The following is a 7,946-nucleotide window of genomic DNA, read 5'->3' as shown; positions in this document are numbered from 1 at the left end:
TTTATTCCTAGTAGCTGGTACAGTGCTGTGTTTTGGATTTAGTATGAGAATAATGTTGATAACACACTGATGTTTTAGTTACTGCTGAGCAGTGCTTACACAGAATCAAGGCCTTTTCTGCTTCTTGCACCACCCCACCAGCGAGTAGGCTGGAGGTGCACAAGAAGTTGGGAGGGGACACAGCTGGGACAGCTGACCCCAACTGACCAGAGGGATATCCCACACCATATGATGTCATGCTCAGTATATAAACTAGGGGAAAAGCTGGCTGGGGGTCCGCTGCTCAGGAACTGGCTGGGCATCGGTCAGCGGGTCATGAGCAATTGCATTGTGCATCACTTATTTTGTACATTCTTTTATCATTATTATTATTTTCCCTTTCTTTTCTGTCCTGTTAAATCGTCTTTATCTCAACCCACAAGTTTTACTTTCCCCCCGCCCTCCCTCCAATTCTCTCCACCATCCCACTGGGGGGGAGTGAGTGAACAGCTGTGTGGTGTTTAGCTGCCTGCCGGGTTAAACCACAACACCATGATTAGTTTGGCTTCCAGCTATGTGATAGGAGCCTTTCTTCCATGTCATATACCAAAGCAGCCCTAAACATCTCAAGACGTAGGTCCGCAGCAGCTTAAAGTGATCGACATTGAGGCCGCTTTGTTGCTGTCCCTTCATTTGTACAGTTCTGCCTCCTTAGCTCTAACCCCCGAGTTTCATGCCTTGATGTTGAGCTGCGACTGGGGGTTGATTTGGCTGAGAACATGTGGAAAAGAGGTTTTTCATTCAGCTGAATAAAACCAGTTATCCAGTCCTGGCTCAAGGATGGGCTCAGGGACATGTGGCCAGGAGAGAAAAGAGGTGAGGGAAGGGTGGGACTGTGGCAGCTCCAATTAAAATCAGCTTACATCATAGTGCAGCCACGCTCTTAAGGTTCTGAAAATAATAACCCATAGTTTCAGCAAGACAGAGCTGTGAGCATAGAATGTGATAGTTAAAGGAACTTTGGCTTTGGAATTTACTTTTTCCACTGTTTGCTAAAACCTGTGTTTTGGTATGCGTCAGAAACTCTGAAGATCACACACCTCAACCTTTCCATCTTTGAAAAGCAAAAATGATATGAAGGCTTGATTAATTTCTTTTATGAGGTTTGGTTGCTATATGTCATTAGAAGCAAATCAGGTGGGGGAAAAAAAATTTTTGTAAGCAGTAGGGAATTTTCCCCTTTGAAAAAGAGCCAAAACTTCATTAACATTTCAGCCAGCTTTAAATTAAAATTTGTGTCTGAAAATAATCTATAATGTATTTTGAGTGCCAGTGAGGCATGTCAGGGCAGTATCAGCGCAATTTTCTTCCATGTACAGCTTCTGATGTGGCTCCTGTATCTTCTGTCCCAGTGTTACTGTGCCATACATGCTGGTGTGTGAATGCCCATCAAATTAACCCTTGGCCTTCTGCTGATCATATGAAGCCAGTGTACCACATGCCACGTGGCTGGCTGGGGCAAACTGAATGGAGCAGGTCACTGCTGGATCCTGAATACTATACCTGCTTTGTACACAAGCTAACTTGGCCTAATGATTTTTACTATGTATACTCTTGTTCTATTAGGTTGCAATAGGTCTGCTTACACTAGAAAAGGTTTCACATGTTATGTTTCTGTAGGACAGGCCCTTATAACATGCTGCTAGAGTGTTTGGGCCTTCTTTCCCCCATTCCTGAGCCACTGAATGTTGGTACTTTACTTTTTCAAAAATAGGCATTACTTGGTCTGCCCCACTGAGCACAAGTCATTGAGTATGATGCTGGGAGTGGGAGAGTTTGGAAGTGAAGCTAGCAGCAACGCTATGCAGGCAGTAACAAATGGCAGACCGTTCTGCTTCACTGGGTTTCACACGTTTGAGGGGACATGGAGGTGTGCAGCATGCAGCCTGAAATCATGCTTTTTTTCCCTGCGAGATTTTTATGTCAAGTCCACATGGATTAGATTTGCAGCTGTCCTCTGCAATTGGTACTCCCACTGCAAAGCCTTTGGAGAAAACCCCTTTGCTGCTGTATCATGCTTTTGGTAGGGCCTGTATTGGAGTTTTTGCGAACTGTTTCTAAAGGTTTTTGCTTTGTGTGAGATCTTAAAGATCATTTTCTTCTCTTCTTTTAGGGAACTAGAGGGCTTGACACATCCTTTACATCCTGCGTTTACTCTGACCACGGTCCCTCCCTGTTCTCACAAGCGGAGCTCAGCCCTGCTTCCCTTCCTGTTGATTCCCAGTCAGCTACATGGTAAGTTTTCATTATCTCTGGACTTGTTGCCACAAAGTAAAATTCTGGCAGACTCTCTCTAAAATGCATTAGCACTGGGCATTGAGGGCAGAGTACTTCATGCCCGTCAAAGATCATTCAGTTGTATTCCAGGCTGACTGCAAGGAAAGGAAGATAGTATTGAATTAGCATTGGAGCTGAACTTCAGCATAGATTGTTATAGGAATAAAATATGAAGTAAAATATGTGACAGAATTAAATCCATCAGTTCTAATAAAGGAAACAGAAGAAAGCAAAGAAATCTTGGACCCTTAAATCCCATTAACCAGGCCAGAGAGAGAATGTGTTAAAAGGGAGCTGCACTGTATCTTTTTTCATTGTTTGATGAAATAATCTTTTTCACCCTTTAAGTGGTGTGTTTAAAAATCCTGGTATTTTTGAAACAAAGAGAATACACAGGCACCGAGCTAGCTGGTTTTTATACCTTCCTTTTCTGAGTATTGTCCTTCAGTACAATACAGAGCCATTTCTTTGTTCTCACAAGCTAGCAGTTAAATTGTATGTAAATGTATGCAAATTAGATGCTGTCTAATAAAGAGAGTCATTAGATGGAAGAAATATTTAGTTTGGGGGGGGGAAAAGAAATAAAAGAAAGCAGGTGTATTTTGCAATAGAAAAATGTAAGATTGCAAAACCCCCTCAAACTTTGGGTGAGGGCTTTTTATAAAGCCATTAAAATATTTTCTAAAAGACTTGCCCTACTCTTGGTCCTTTTTTCTGCACGTTTTTTTATGTATATGTACGTACACTTCTGTGATCTTTTCTTAAAACTCACAGTGGCTGTGCTATATGTACATACTTGAACAGACATGTAAATATTGTATTCATAAATATTTGATTTCTTTAAATCATATAGCTATGAATTTACACACACGTACCTTGTATTAGGGTGTGTTTTTTGCTTACTGAGTATATACAGTGGGAATCCATGTGGTAAATTTTATTTTCATGGATTGATTTATTCATCATACGCTCTGACTAGATACCTTCTGCTCACTAAATCATCTTCCTCCATTTTATTAACCCCCTCCTCAACAATTTTAAAGCTTTTTTTTCTTTCCTATTTTATTTATTCACTAAATCTCAGTGCCAGATATGTTTCCATTCTTTTGCTTGCATTTTCTACCAAGTAATCCCTTTTGAGGTATGTACCTGATTTAAGCCTGAAGCAGCAGTGACCTTTCTAAACACGGTGAAGTCACAGCTTTACTGTCAGGTGTCGGAGCGCTAAGATGCTAGGAATGCGAAGCTTTGTGTCGTCCAAAGCTGGAGATTCCACACCTGTGGATGGAGCACTCGGCATCCGTCTAGGCTCTGAAAGATTTAAAATTGATGAACCTTATGTTCTTGCCACTTCTAAGGAGATAAAATTTAAGACTTTAATCTCTCTACTTTAGAATCTGTAGTCCCGCTCTTTCAGCTCTTCTGTTTGGGTGGATTAGTATACATAGATGATATGCCTCAATTATTTTGAAGTCATTGTTGTATTTTGTTTCTGACGGTCAGTTATCATGGTTCAGGCAGGTGAGCCGATAGCTGTACATCGACTGGCATATTTTTTCCGTTGCAGTTTTGCAAGTCTGGAAGTCTAAAGACATATATGTATATGTGTATAAAATATATGTATATAAAAATAATGTTGTTTAAATATTTACATATAAAGCCAAGGGATTGGCTTCCTTCCCAGAATTACTGGAACTACCTTCCCCAGGAACATTTGGACTTGAAAAAATCTCTACAGCAACAGTTTTCTTCTGAAACTAAACAACTTGTGCAGAGCTAGTCACTCATTTCACCCTTTGCTGTTCGTATGGGTTCTTTTGCTTGGGGTGATGGAGAGGCCTCTGTGCGTGGGTAGTACATTTCCAGTTAATTACGATAAGATTCTCTTTTATTGCTCTTTCCCCCCCACAGTTTCTTATTGGCTTATTTTATGAGGGAGCATTTATGAGAGAAACTCTAGCACAGTGGGAATATTTTTGTCATTGTTCTAGGACAGGTCCATGCAGTGTGCTGCATCTGGGCCGCATGCAGTCCGGAGGCAGCAATTTCTGTCTGCACAGCTGCAGGGCAGGCAGACCGGTCACTCAGGACGAACTGACTCCCCAGTTGCCCAGTGTCCCAACCACACCGGCTGAGCAGTCAGCAGAGAAGCCATAATGTGTGTCTGCTACCCAGTGGGAAATGTAGGCAGGATCATTGCAAGGGAGATGGTGGAGGGTTGGCAGTGAATATTTCAGGTGCTCCTGAAGGTATAATAGAAGATGTAAGGTGAAGATTGTTCTGTGGGGAATGCAAGGAAAATCTGAGCTATAATATGAGGATGCTAGAGAGAGATGAGGTTAATAAAGTGAGGAGAAATACAGGGTACAGTGGTGACTAGGAGGGATGAGGCCACATTAGTAAACAGAAAATGTTAGTGGTGTACCCACTCACTTGAGGCACTGCTCTTCCAGGCTGCCTGGCGTTGAATGTCCTCGGAGAACTGAGTCACTAGTGATGCAGACATTTAACATTGATATTTTCACACAGTTTGCAATCTAGCTAGGTGTAGCTACACAGGTTCTTCAGATTTTGGGAGGTGGCTGTTAATCCTGAAACCCTATAATTGGGAGGTTTACACTGGAGATGGGACAGGCTAGTAGCCAAAGGAAGTACCTTCTCTCTCACATTCTTGAGCAGGATGCAAAACATACATGCAGACAAGAATGACGCTCAAGTGGGGGAAGAGTGATGCAGGCTTAGGGGCAGGAATCTGATTAATTCCATGTTCCTCTCCCGGCTTCCTGTGGTCTGGAGTAATTGTTCAGGGCAGGAGAGAATTCAGTGCCTACGTACTTTTGAGGATATGCATCTTGCTACCTTGCCCATCTTGACAATAACGATAACACAGCTTTCCTACCCTTGAAGTACATTGCGAGGATATATGCATTAAAGGTTGTGAGGCTTCTGTATCCTGTGATAATGAATCCAAAAGCAGTACTGTGGACAGATGTGGGAATCAGACCAGTGGTCCTTCTGGTCAGGTGTCGTCCTGTTAAATGTCTTCAGCTGCAGCAGAGGGAGGCACAAGAAATCCTAAGCTGTAAGAGTGGAACAACCAATATTTTCACTAGTGATCTTGAATTAAATGAGAAGTTTTTAATTTGTATTTCTCAGGAGCTTGTGCATCTTTAAAAAAATAGTTTTAAGAAATAAAATATGCCGCACTAAACTAATCCTAGAGCTAACGAACAGGCATTGGGACTAGCAGCTTTTGCTATTACCTACTGCTTATTATTGTTATTATTATTATTTCTTTTTAATTATGCAAAGTGCTAATCAGTTTGATTATGCACAGTGCTAATCAGGTTAATTATGCAAAGTGCTAATCAGTTGTTCTCTAAGCACACGAGGAGAGCAGAGGTGCTGGCAGTGAATGGTGGTTCTAGATGGGGGTAGTCACGGCAGTCATTCCTTATTAAAAGAGGAGTAGGTGAGATGACAGGGGTTTTTGCTTCCATTAAAAAGTAAATAAAAAAAAAAAGAAAGCCATGAGGGTGATAGTTCTGGTGGGGTAATGTCATCTTTCACAGCAAGGCAGACTTTTTTTTCCAAGCCAGCTCACGCTGTTGGATAATTTCTGTAGGAGTTTGAGTGCACTGATCTGGGCAAATACATTGCAGAGGAGTCTTGTAATGGGTGGGGTACAAGTTGCCCCCACTTGATAAGTCGGGATGCACAACTAGAAAATCACAAATTAAGGGAGTTTTTTTCAATCTAACGTACAGTCACCTTTTAGGCACTGGTAAGTAGGATACCGATAATGCAACATGAATGGCAGTTGATCGTATGTTTGTATGGTTGAAGGTACTGCATGAGCATACAAAATGTGTTTCTTTCAGTGTAATGCCTTTACAAGCTGTAAGAACGTAGGGTGCCTTATCAGTGGAACGTACCTTAGGCTGCGTTTCCTCTTCCTCTTTAGTGCTAAATTATAAACCAGAATTTTGTGTTCCTGTGAAACAGGATCTGTTTTCAATAAGCTATGTTCTTCTGACAATTACTGAAGATTCAGTGTGTCTCTCTTACTGTGCTCAGTGTCTAATATCTAACCAGTATTCCTTATTTGATTATGTTTCAGTGTTAGTGTGGGACACATAAGCATTACTTTTTTCAGTTAGTAATGGAGATGACATTCCCAGAGCAGAGAGCTACTTGCTCATAAAAGTCTTGGGTAAAGGATCTTAACAGATTTTTGAAGTCATTAAAACAAAAGACTGCTCCTGTATAAGGCCATCAGTACTATAAGGTTACTGCACCAACAATGCAAAAGAAATTTTCCTTGAAAAATTAGTCACTGCAGGTGGTTACTTAGGAGGAGTCGTGACAAATTTTCAAGTATATTTAAGGTAGGAAGTAAAATAAAGCATCAGTAATTTATGGCTTAAACCAGAGCCTGAAAATTAATAGTATTATCTTCTTGGCTTTGTGACTACTCCACAAGACACTGACCCTCAAAACAAGTTTACTACCAGATGTGTGGTCACAAATACTCATCTGTTCTTATAAATTAATTCTGGTGTTAGAAACCTAAACATACCAAGCAGCATCAAGTCTAGTGCCTTAGAGCTGGAGGAGGAGAGTATGTGATACAAATACTCTAAGTGAGAGGGAGATACACCAGGGTCGCCCTGAGACTTCGGATGCTTTCCCGTCCGATCAGAATCCTCTGAAGTTAATGCACAGCTTCCCATAAACTGATGGTGAATCAGGTCACCGCTACCTCTAGGTGCTGCTCCAGAAGAACTCTGTCTGCCTCAGATCTGAATTTGACATGAAGTAGTCCATTCCACAAGCAGACTATTTCCATAGATTTACTATTTTGCTTTAATTTTTTGTCAGTGGCTCCAGTGCCTGTTTGCTCTTTCAGTGCATTCCACTCCCCCCTCATCAGCTCTTTGATGAGACACAATAGGAGAGTGTGTATGATCTACCAAAACAGGGGGAAAAACTCCGACTTCTTCATGTGATCCCTTGGCATCACCCAGCCTTGCAGGAAGCAGATGCTTACTTAGATTGCTGTACTGACAGAAAAGCGGCAGTCACACATCTTCTGGATTATTCCTCTATCTTTTGGAGACTGGGCATATTCTATCAGAGGGGAAGTAGTTTTAAAGTTATTGTGATCCTTTAGGTATGTTCTTTGCTATCGTCGAAGTCTTTTCAAACTGTTGTTTCATCCTTTGGAAAGTAAACTCCAAAGTTTTCGTGTTAGTATGAGTATTTCCACTAGTCCCCTATCCCCTGCCAATTTAAAAGCTGCTTGTATAATTGGAGGACCCTTGAAAGGCCAATAGCATAAACCACACAGCATAGTATTTGCATGTTACAAATGTAAATCTACCTGAGGCATAATCGTAACTTCTGTTGACTTTCACCATCTCAGATGGCTGGCCTTCTGATGAATCAGGGAGGTAGAAAGTCAGAAAACTCACATTTTGCTCCGGTTTCTACTGCTTTCTTTGTAACCCTGCTAAATTGCATTATCTTGCTCTGCCTTATTTTTTTGACAGAGAAGTGTGGATAATGATATGGACTTAATGTAAAGCGGGGGGGTGGGGGGGGGGAAGGGGTGTGAGGCCAATGTATTG

General features: G+C 41.5%; 1 long non-coding RNA gene across 1 annotated transcript in view; it reads left to right on the top strand.

The window, feature by feature from the left end:
• The window catches only part of LOC103894888, a 103,501-nt gene extending 101,228 nt beyond the window's left edge, over window positions 1–2,273 (top strand). Inside the window, exon 3 of the long non-coding RNA XR_657338.2 lies at window positions 2,153–2,273. This is a non-coding gene — a long non-coding RNA (uncharacterized LOC103894888). The remainder of the gene's footprint in view (window positions 1–2,152) is intronic.
• The last annotated feature ends 5,673 nt before the right edge of the window (window positions 2,274–7,946 follow it).

This window comes from Aptenodytes forsteri, unplaced genomic scaffold (genome assembly GCF_000699145.1).
Source record: "Aptenodytes forsteri isolate BGI_AS27 unplaced genomic scaffold, ASM69914v1 Scaffold379, whole genome shotgun sequence".
Taxonomy (NCBI): Eukaryota; Metazoa; Chordata; class Aves; order Sphenisciformes; family Spheniscidae; genus Aptenodytes; species Aptenodytes forsteri.
This window is presented reverse-complemented; position numbering and strand designations above follow the sequence as displayed.